This window comes from Heterodontus francisci, unplaced genomic scaffold (assembly GCF_036365525.1).
Source record: "Heterodontus francisci isolate sHetFra1 unplaced genomic scaffold, sHetFra1.hap1 HAP1_SCAFFOLD_43, whole genome shotgun sequence".
Classification (NCBI taxonomy): Eukaryota; Metazoa; Chordata; class Chondrichthyes; order Heterodontiformes; family Heterodontidae; genus Heterodontus; species Heterodontus francisci.
The window spans coordinates 7398085-7409788 of record NW_027141852.1 but is presented as its reverse complement, the minus strand read 5'-3'; the positions used below and the strand labels follow the sequence as shown (position 1 = coordinate 7409788).

Genomic DNA, 11704 nt, shown 5'->3' with positions numbered 1-11704 from the left:
AGCACGTCAGTGCAAAAGATGAAGCTGGAGCATTTGAAACCATCTTCAGTCAGAAATTGCTCAGTGGATGATTCATCTCGGCCTCTTGAGGTCCCCAGCATCACAGCTTCCAGTTTTCAGCCAATTCGCTTCACTCCACATGATAGCAAGTAACAGCTGAAGGCACTCGATACAGCAAAGACTATGGGCCCTAACAACATCCCGGCTCTAGTACTGAAGACTTGTGCTCCAGAACTAGCTGCGCTCTCAGCCAAGCTGTTCCAGTCGAGCTACAACACAGGCGTCTACTCAACAATGTGGAAAATTGCCCAGGTGTGCCCTGTCTGTAAAAAAGCAGGACAAATGCAATCTGACCAATTGCCGCCCCATCAGTCTACTATTAATGCCCTAACAACATTCCGGCTCTAGTGTAATTCTGAGTTATTTTTGCCTTCAGTCTGGTTCAGTGAATATACTGAGTCGGATGTGTAGGTAAAATCAATTACTTTATTTGCGCATTTAGCCGGCTGACTTACTCTAATGCAACGACACTGACTCCACCCAGAGTCTGTCTGGTCCACTAGAGTAAGTGAAGTTTTTTGATACGGGTACTACTGTTTATACATTAAGATTCATGCTGCACCCCCTTGTTTAACCAATCAGTGCGATGCAATTCGACTTCACCCACGTGGTGACATGCAGTACATCTGTTACTGAGGTTACAAAACACTCCATTCTCAATACATACTTGTTACTAATAAAATATTGTTTTGTACCAGCAAGATAAAACAAAGCAGACAAGCAAGCTAATTAGCAAGAGCATAGGAATCATTTATAATCATTCGAGTCTCACTCCCTACATGGATCATGAGTCTGTCTCTACCTTGTGACAAGTAATTGCGGCGCATCCTGCTATCTCTATTCGGTGTACATTCCTGAGTGTTTCGTGCAGTCTGCAGCTACATCAAGTAGCGGCAGTTCACGAAGATAAGAGGGGCCTAGCACTCCTTATCACTCACACAGGGATGGACATCATTTGATTCACAGGAGTCCATTTGTTCCAAACCACAGGGAGTCACACAATCAGGCCATAAAGAACAGATGTCCTTGCAATTACCAGTGTCGGCTAGTCTTTACAGTCTCACACGCTCTGCCTTTACTTTTAACTATTTCATTGTGGTTTCTGCCACTTAAAATCAAAGCTCAGCAAAGCTACTATTCCTAACTTGGCTATATTTCCCATTAAGCATAGTGCCATGCCTTTCTGCTCACTTCCACACTCGTACTGAAGACTTGTGCTCCAGAACTAGCTGCGCTCTCAGCCAAGCTGTTCCAGTAGAGCTGCAGCACAGGTATCTACTTGACAATGTGGAAAATTACCCAAGTGTGCCCTCTCCATAAAAAAAATGCAGGACAAATCCTATCTGACCAATTGCCGCCCCATCAGTCTACTATCAATCATCAGCAAAGTGATGGAAGATGTCACCAACAGTGCTATCAAGCACCACACACTAAGCAATAATCTGCTCATCGATGCTCAATTTAGGTTCTGCCAGGGTCTCTCAGCTCCAGGAAATAATTTGGCAGATAGAGTAGAATGTGGGAAAATGTGAGGTTATCCACTTTGGTAGGAAGAATAGAAAAGGAAAATGTTATTTAAATTGTGAGAGATTACAGAATGCTGCGGTGCAGAAGGATCTGGGTGTCCTCGTACATGAATCACAAAAAGTTACCATGCAGGTACAGCAAATAATTAGGAAGGCAAATGGAATGTTACCCTTTATTGCAAGGGGGATGGAGTATAAAAGTAGAGAAGACTTGCGACAAATGTACATGGTGCTGGTGAAACCACACCGAGAGTACTGTGTACAGTTTTGGTCTCCTTATTTAAGGAGGGATATACTTGCATTGGAGGCAGTTCAGAGAAGGTTCATTGGATTAATTCCTGTGATGAAGGTGTTGTCTCATGAGGAAAGTTGAGCAGGTTGGACCGATACTCATTGGAGTTGAGAAAAATGAAAGGAGAACGTATTGAGACATATAAGATTTTGAGGGAGCTTGACAGGGGAGATGCTGAGAGGATGTTTTCTCTCGTGGTGGAATCTAGAACTCGGGGACACAGTTTCAGATTTAGGGGTTTTTCATTTAAGAAGGAATTTCTTCTCTCAGAGAGTCATTAATCTTTGGAATTCTTTACCGCAGAGAGCAGTGGAGGCTGGGTCATTGAATGGCTTCAAGATTTTTATCTACAAGAGAGCCAAGGGTTATGTGGGCAGGCAAGAAAGTGGGGTTGAGGTCATGATCAGGTCAGCCATGATCCTATTGAATGGCGGAGCAAGCTCGAGGGGCCAAATGGCCTACTCCTGCTGCTAGTTCTTCTGATCTTATGTTCGTATGACCTCATTGCAGCTTGGTCCAAACAGAGATGAAAGACTGGAATTCCAGAGGAGAGGTGAGAGTGAGTGCCCTTGAGTGAGTGTGGCATCAAGGATCCCCAGCAAAATTGAAGTCAATGGGAATCAGGGGGAAAACTCTCCACTTGTTGAAGTCATACCTCGCACAAAACAAGATGTTGTGGTTAGTGGAGGCCAATCATCTCAGCCCAGGACATTGCCTCAGGAGTTTCTCAGGGTAGTGTCGCAGACCCAAACATCCCAGCTGTTTCATTGACGAACTTTCTCTTCAACATCAGTCAGAAGTGGGAATTTTAGATGATGACTCACAACTCTTCAGATACTGAAGCAGTCTGTGCCTGCAAGCAGCAAGACCTGAACAACATTCAGGCTTGAGCTGATAAGTGACAAGCAACCTTCTGGTCACACAAGTGCCAAGCAGTGAACATCTCCAATGAGAGAGAAAAAAATCTACCTTTTGATATTCAGAAGCATTATCATCGTTAAATCCCCCACCATCAACATCTTGACCAGAAACGTAACTGGACCAGTCACATCAATGCTGTGGCTATAAGCGCAGGTCAGAGATTACGAATTCTGCAGCAAGTATCTCACCTCCTGACACCCCAAATCCTGTCCACCATCTACAAGGCACAAGTCAGGAGTGGGATGGAATACATCCCACTCAACAACACTCAAGAAGCTCAACACCATCCAGGACAAAGCAGCACACTTGATCGGCACCTAACCCGCCACCTTAAACATTCAATCCCTCCACAACCAGTAAACAGTGGCTGCAGTGTGTACCATCTCCATATGCACTGCAGCAACTCGCCAAGTATCCTTCAACAGCACCTTCCAAACTCGTGACCACTACCACCTCGAAGGACAAGGGCAGCAGATGCATGGGAACTCACTACCTGCAGGTTCCCCTCCAAGTCACTCACCATCCTGACTTGGAACGATATCGCCATTTCTTCACTGTTGTTTGGTTACAATCCTGGAACTCCCTCCCCAGTAGCACTGTGGGTGTTCCTGCACCATATGGAGTGCATCAGTTCAAGAAGGCAGCTCTCCACCACCTTCTCAACGGCAATAGGAATGGGGAATAAATGCTCGCCTTATCAGAGATACTCACACCCAAGAATGAATAAAAACCAAATCACTCTCCACAGATTCCCCACAATCTGGGCTTGGACATTTACTTCAGGAGCACAGAGCTTTATATCACTGCAACATGAGTTCCAATCTTCATATTCTGTTCACTTTTCACATTATTTTCGACCAGTCCACGAGCTTTTATTCATTCAGTATTCGGGTCTCTGCTCCTCCGCCGTTTCTAACATCTCACCTCTTCCAAAAAAACGCTCTGATCTATCGTAGGTAGTAGATGACCCCTCATTTTAAACTCCATCTGCCAAAGCATTGCTCACTCAATTAATCTATCAAGAAGATTTGAAAATAAATTTCTTGCCAAAGGATAATTTTCTGCATCTGCTCCCTCGCCATTTGCTTTTCCCATTTGTCTTTCACTTGGTGCAAAGCCAGAGAAAGTAAAGATGGAAGGAAGGAGGGGAAGAAAAATCCAGCTCCGTTTCGTGATCCCTATTTGATCTTCATTCCAGTGCAGTTTGGGTGAAGAATTCCAAATGTCTGTCTCAATTTTAATAAAGTTTAACCAATTCTGGAATCACTAACTGGACACAGACAAAAACGGGTTTTGAGGCTGACTTGACACAGAAACTCCCCCAACATAAACAGTTCATAAACAAGCGACAAAGATGGGATTCGAACTCAAACATGCAGAGCACAATGGATTAGCAATCCATCGCCTTAACCCCTCGGCCACCTTGTCAGTTGCATAAGCCAAGCTGTCACCTTCAGCACAACTTCTAGCTGTGCAGCGAGCTGTGTCATGATGGAAATATATCTTCTGCAAGTAAATGAAGTTGGGAATGGAGCGGTGTGAAACATTTTCAGAGCATGTCCAACACATTTCTATTCAGTGTGAAAACCCACCACGGAAAGACTGGAACATACAAACATTTCATCACATCATGATTAACATCACTCAGACACCGGAACCATGAGGTCACTGACGAAGTCATGATGACCGAATTTCTCATGAAATGACAACTGAACTAACTGACTGGAAGAATTGCTTTAACTCCACATGATCAGAGAGACACAGCCTCAGACCAACTTGTCGGGTGGTGTAAACAGATATCTCTGCTTCTGATCTTCACCAGAACAGAGAGTGAGATGTGACATTGATCATCAAACAGACTGTGAGAGTATACAACAGAATAAAACACATGGAGAGACACTGTGGAATAACAAATAGATTTGATTGGAATGTTGAAATTTTGATTGGAATGGATAAAACACCAGAAACAGCAGATTAAATTGGGATTCTCATCATTATATTGATCTGGGACAGAAAAGAGAAACTGATGGAAAGAAGAGAAGAAGGAAGAAAAGAAAGGATGGAAATGTTCCATTTTTTCAGTTTTTTCACTCACCCATCAAAGCTGATAAAAAAAGTTGCAAATAACAGAGAATTTCACCAAAAAGGGAGATTAAATGTTGCGGAAACCTTGGATCGAAGGATGCCCCAATAGATCACCTGTTTAACTGTCTCCTCACTGGGGGATTTCAATCAGTGAGCAATATTATTCTCTACTTTTTTTGTTAATTGGTCCCAGAACTGTCACTTGGAATTAATATCAGTGTTCTGACTCCTGAATAATAAAATTGTGAGTTTCTCGATATTTTCTGGACACATTTCCTGCTGAAAGAACTAAGAACTCTTTTCTAATTTACACAATACTATATACACACTCATCAAGCCTGCTAAGCTAGCATCCTTGGTGCTGCTCTCTCTTCTCCCAAACTTCATCTCATGTGACTGTTACATTATCACTCTGACAGTGGGAGGGGTTGATCCCACCATCTTCAACATTAACCCTTTACATCCTTATACCACACTGTCTGTCCAAAGAAAATGGGTGGAGGGAACTTCCTTCATTCATCAAAGCACCAACAGCAGCATATTGGCGCAATGGCTAGCACCACAGCCTCACAGCTCCAGTGACCAGGATTCAGTTCTGGGTACTGCCTGTGTGGGGTTTGCAAGTTTTCCCTGTGTCTGTGTGGGTTTCCGCCGGGTGCTCTGGTTTCCTCCCACCTCCAAAAGACTTGCAGGTTGATAGGTAAATTGGCCATTGTAAATTGTCCAAAATGTAGGTACGTGGTTGGAGAATGGTGGGGATGTGGTAGAGAATATGGGATTAATGTAGGATTAGTATAAATGGCTGGTTGCTGGTTGGCACAGACTCGGTTGGCCGAAGGGCCTGTTTCAGTGCTGTATCTCTAAATAAGAAAAGTAAAATAAAAGCTACCAGTCGTAAATCAACTCAAACCCATTAGAGAGATAGAGGGAGACTGTCAGAGAACTTCATGCATCCAGTCCTGACCCTGTCACACTCAGCAGCTTCTCACCCAGACCCCACTCTCATCAAAACTGAACATTGTTACCGAGACCCTTCAAATACTGTTTATAAAAGGTCGAAAAATTCAAACTTCATCACAGCTAGATTGAATAGAACAAAGTTTAATATCTTCTCGTCGTCACTCGGTAACCACATGAAACAGTCCTTAAATCAGTAGCATAAATTATCAGCTGTAAGAATGTTTGTCATTGGGTTGAATCATTTCTGTGTGATGAATGTTCCAGCATCATAAACCAGGGGAACGTGTTGACTGAGCTGTGTCTTCATCTCTTCTGGACAGTTCACCCTTCATTCTGCTCTGATTCACTTTCCCAAAGCGGATCTACAGATTCTCAAATCCAGAGACTGGGTTTTCTTATTTTGTTCCTTTTGATTTTTCTTGCTCCTGAATGATAATATATTCCAACCTCGGATCAAACTTGCCCTGTCTCCCAGTCTCGGTTAAAAGCGACAAATAACGGCAACAACATTCTGAAACAAACAACACGGTCACATTCTGCTTCAGTGAGATTAATGCTGAGGCAGTTTCCGTGTCGAATGCGATTGTGAACAAATTTCTCTCAAGGAAATTGTGAGTGATCAAGTATTTGCACTGAATTTCTGTGCAAGAAGGGACAGTTTCAAACAGTCATTCCCAAATCACTTCCTTCACAAAGAAAAAGACTGTGCTGTCTTAACGTGTGACTCAACTTCACAAACAAATTTGAACTCGAAGTTCAGGAGAAGACAGAGATGTGAATGATTGACAGTGTAATCTTTAAATCATAATTTTCCGTTTCTTCGTTGAAGTGAGGCTCAACCCTAAGCCACTAGAGATCGCGGAAAGCTACAAACTTGGATCCAGAAATCAGAAAAGTAGTGAAATAGTTGGTGAGTACATTGTGACACTGAAGAATTTATCACCACCTTGCAACATTGGCACATTCTTAGACCGTACATTATGAGACAGATTTGTGCTTATATTGGTGGATGAGGAAAGATGCTAAACACACAAAATCCCAATTTGAGCTAGTGTGTAATATTGCTCTTTCCAAGGAGATAGCATCAAAGAATGCTCGTGAATTTCGTCCTATGCCAGTGACAGTAACACACTTCAGAGGAACTTAAACACACTGGTAAAATGGGCTTTCACACAACAGATAACATTTTACACAGAGACTTGTGAAGTGATACAGTTTGGGAGGAAGAATGAGACAATGTACACCAATCTTTTTTGATCAAGGTTTGAAAAGGTTGCTAAGAGCAAACAGGACACTTGGCTTTATTAATAGAGGCATAGAGTAAAAGCAAATAAGTTATGCTAAACCTTTATAAAACAGTGGGGCTGAATGGCCTACTCCTGTACCTCCACAGAAAGCTTCCACTCCAGGCTCAGACACCCTCTTCAGGATCACTCTCCATACATCCCGCCACTCCACGCACGGATATCTCCCTCAGGATCAGATCACAGCTCCACAGTCCTGCCACATCCAGTCGTGAATGGTGGTGGATAATTAAATAACTAACAAGATGAGGAGGCTCCAAAAACATTCACATCCTCAATGATGGTGGTGCTGAGCAAGTCAGTGCAAAAGGCAAAACTGAAGCATTTGCAACCATCTTCAGTCAGAAGTATTAAGTGGATTTGATCTGTGCTAATTTCAGCTCCTCATGCTCGCTGGTGCCTTGGTTTTATGGTGCTAATTTCAGAGTAAATCAAACAGCTTGACAATTGGAGCCAAAGAAAAAGACACAGGAGAGTTTGAAAGTGCCAAAACTTGGTATTGAACCAAAAAGTGTTTAACTGTTAGTACAGCACGAACTCAACAAAGCTATTTCAACAACACACGAAAGCCACCATTCTGTCACTGCTTTGGAAGACAATATATACATTAAAGTGTTTGTAAAAAGTTACAGAACACAACATGTGAGTAATATTCCCCATTGTTTTCTCAGTACTGATGGACTGTGAAGTGGGAGACAGCCAGAAGTCCCACTGTGCCACACTGACCCTGAGCTGTGAGTGAAATGAGATAAAGTTCAATCTTTAGCAGAGAGATTCTGGAGAGAGGTAAGAGTCCTGAATCAAGGAAAGACTTTCTGACACAATAAAAGCAAAATACTGCAGATGCTGGAAATCTGAAATAAAAACAAAAAGTGCTGGAAATACTCAATAGCTCTGGCAGCATCTGTGGTGAGAGAAACAGAGTTAACATTTCTGGTCTGTGACCTTTCATCAGAACTGACACAGGTTAGAAAAGAATTAGGTTTTAAACAAGTGAAGGGGAGGGGCATGTGGGAGAGAACAAAGGGGCAGGTGTTTGATCGGGCAGAGGGCAGGAGAGATTAAATAACAGAGCTGTCCTGGGACAAAGTGTGTTAATGCTTGTGGTTGCCTGACACCAGTCATGCTCTGATGTTATTGAACACAATGTTCAATCCACAAGGCTGTAGAGTGCCGAATCAAAAGGTCGGGTGCTGCACCTCGAGCTTGGGTCGATTTTCACTGGAACACTGGAGCAGGCCAAAGACAGAAATGTTGACATGAGAGCAGGGGGGAGTGTTGAAATGGCAAGCAACCAGAAGCTCAGGATCATGCTTTCGGCCTGAGCAGAGGTGTTCCACCTAACCTGCTTTTGGTCTCCCCAGTTTAGAGGAGCCCGCATTGTGAGTAGTGAATACAGTATACATAATTGAAAGAAGTACAAGTAAATCGCTGCTTCACCTAAAAGGAGTGTTTGGGGCTTTAGATAATGAGCAGAGAGGAGGGAAAAGGGCAGGTATTATATCTCCTGCGATTGCATGGGAAGGTGCCTTGGGAAGGGGAAGAGGTGTTGGGGTAATGGAGGAGTGGTCCAGGGTGTTGTGGAAGGAACAATCCCTTCGGAATGCTGACAAGGGAGGGGAAGTTGTGTTTGGTGGTGGCATCACGCTGGAGGTGGTGGAAATGGTGGAGGATGATCCTTTGGATGTGTTTCTGTTTAGAGATACAGCACTGAAACAGGCCCTTCGGCCCACATGGTCTGTGCCGACGATCAACCACCCATTTATACTAATTCTATACTCCTACCACATCCCCACCTGTCCCTATATTTCCCGACGACCTACCTATACTAGGGGCAATTTGTAATGGCCAATTTACCTACCAACCTGCAAGTCTTTTGGCTTGTGAGAGGAAACTGGAGCACCCGGAAGAAACCCATACAGACACAGGGAGAACTTACAAACTTCACACAGACAGTACCCAGAATTGAACCCGGGTTGCTGGAACTGTGAGGTTGCAATGCTAACCACTGCGCCACTGTGCCGCTGTGGAGGCAGGTGGGGTGGAAAGTGAGGACAAGGGGATCCCTGTTGCAGTTCTGGGAGGGAGGGGAAGGGGGAGGGCAGAGGTTGAAGGTCCATTCAACTACACTGGGAGGGGGGAGTTGAAATCTGGTGATGTTGTTGAATTTAATTTCAAACACCCCTTGAACTCTCTGCCGATGAAGTCTGGAAAAGGGAAGAACAACCACACAACATGGGTCTCAAATCCAAGACCCTGAGATTAAAAGTCTCATGCTCCACCAACTGAGCTAACAAGGCCTGATACAGTACTTCTACTCTGTCTGTTATTGGACGGATGCAGCTGTTGGCTCCACCCCAAGGGCGGGAGTTTGTTCCACCAACCATGAAGCAGCTTCCTATCAATTCCCAAAATTATCAGTAAATCCACTTACAGAAGCCCCAAAGTGTGATATATTCCTCTCACTCATCGATAATAAAACCTATAAATCTTTTTACCTTGCAAATGCTGCCATCTATTTTGTCAGTATTTATTTCTCTCTCCTTTTTGTTTAGTACATGCATTCCTTTGGAATTTTTTTCCAATTATATCTGAGGGAAGAAATGAACAGTTCTGGCAACTCAAAACTGGGCATCCATGAGGCACTGTGGGCCATCTGCAGCAGCAGAATTGTATTTAAACACAATATGTTACCTCATAGCCTGACATATCCCTCACTCGACCATTACCATCAAGCCAAGGGAGCAATAGTGGTTCAATGAAGTGTGCAGGAGGGCATGTCAGGAGCAGCACCAAGCAGACCTAAAAATGAGTGAAGCTACAACACAGGATTACTTGCATGTCAAACAGTGGAAGCAGCATGCAATAGACAGAGCTGAGTGATCTCACAACCAACAGATCAGATCAAAGCTCTGAAGTCCTGCCACATCCAGTCCTGAATGGTGGTGGATAATTAAACAATCAACAGGAGGTTCCACAAATATCCCCATCCTTAATGATAGGGGAGACCAGCATATCAGTGCAAAATACAAGGTTGAATAATTTGCAACCATCTTCAGCCACAAGTATCAAATAAATGATGCATCTCGACCTCCTCCTGATGTCCCCAGCATCGCAGATGCCAATCTTCAGCAAATCCACTTCACTCCACATGATATCAAGAAATGGCTGAAGGCACTGGATACTGACAACATCCCGGCTGCAGTGCTGATGACTGATGCTCCAGAACTAGCCGCGCCACTAGCCACGCTGTTCCAGTACAGCTCCAACACTGGCATCTACCCAGCAACATGGAAAATTGCCCAGGTATGTCCTGCAAACAAAAAGCAGGACAAATCCAACCATGCCAATTACTGCCCCATCAGACTCCTCTTGATCATCAGTAAAGTGATGGAAGGTGTCATTGACAGTGCTATCAAGCAGCACTTACACAGCAATAACCTGCTCATCAATGCTCATTTTGGGTTCTGCCAGAGCCACTTGGTTCCTGACCTCGTTGCAGCCTTGACCCAAATTTGGACAAAAGAGCTGAACTCAAGAGGTGAGGTGAGGAGACAGTGACTGCTCTTGCCAAGGGCATCAAGGAGCCCTTGCAAAATTGAAGTCAATGGCCACCAGGGAGAAAACTCTCCACTAGAATTCTTTGAGGAAGTGACAAAGTTGATTGATGAGGGAAGGGCTGCAGATGTCATATACATGGACTTCAGTAAGGCGTTTGATAAGGTTCCCCATGGTAGGCTGATGGAGAAAGTGAAGTCGCATTGGGTCCAGGGTGTACGAGCTAGATGGATAAAGAACTGGCTGGGCAACAGGAGACAGAGAGTAGCAGTGGAAGGGAGTTTCTCAAAATGGAGACGTGTTCCACAGGGATCCGTGCTGGGACCACTGTTGTTTGTGATATACATAAATGATTTGGAGGAAAGTATAGGTGGTCTGATTAGCAAGTTTGCAGACGACACTAAGATTGGTGGAGTAGCAGATAGTGAAGGGGACTGTCTGATAATACAGCAGAATATAAATAGATTGGAGAGTTGGGCAGAGAAATGGCAGATGGAGTTCAATCAGGGTAAATGCGAGGTGATGCATTTTGGAAGATCCAATTCAAGAGTGAACTATACAGTAAATGGAAAAGTCCTGGGGAAAATTGATGTACAGAGAGATTTGGGTGTTCAGGTCCATTGTTCCCTGAAGGTGGCAACGCAGGTCAATAGAGTGGTCAAGAAGGCATACGGCATGCTTTCCTTCATCGGACGGGGTATTGAGTACAAGAGTTGGCAGGTCATGTTACAGTTGTATGGGACTTTGGTTCGGCCACATTTGGAATACTGCATACAGTTCTGGTCGCCACATTACCAAAAGGATGTGGATGCTTTGGAGAGGGTGCAGAGGAGGTTCACCAGGATGTTGCCTGGTATGGAGGGTGCCAGCTATGAAGAGAGGTTGAGTAGATTAGGATTATTTTCATTAGAAAGCCGACGGTTGAGGGGGGACCTGATTGAAGTGTACAAAATCATGAGAGGTATAGACAGGGTGGATAGCAAGAAGCTTTTTCCCAG

At 44.0% G+C, this 11704-nt stretch overlaps 1 non-coding gene across 1 annotated transcript; it reads right to left on the bottom strand.

The window, feature by feature from the left end:
* Positions 1 to 4145: 4145 nt before the first annotated feature.
* Positions 4146 to 4227, bottom strand: trnas-gcu (transfer RNA serine (anticodon GCU)). Its single transcript has one exon. It is a non-coding gene; the product is annotated as a tRNA-Ser (tRNA).
* Between the last annotated feature and the right edge of the window lie 7477 nt (positions 4228 to 11704).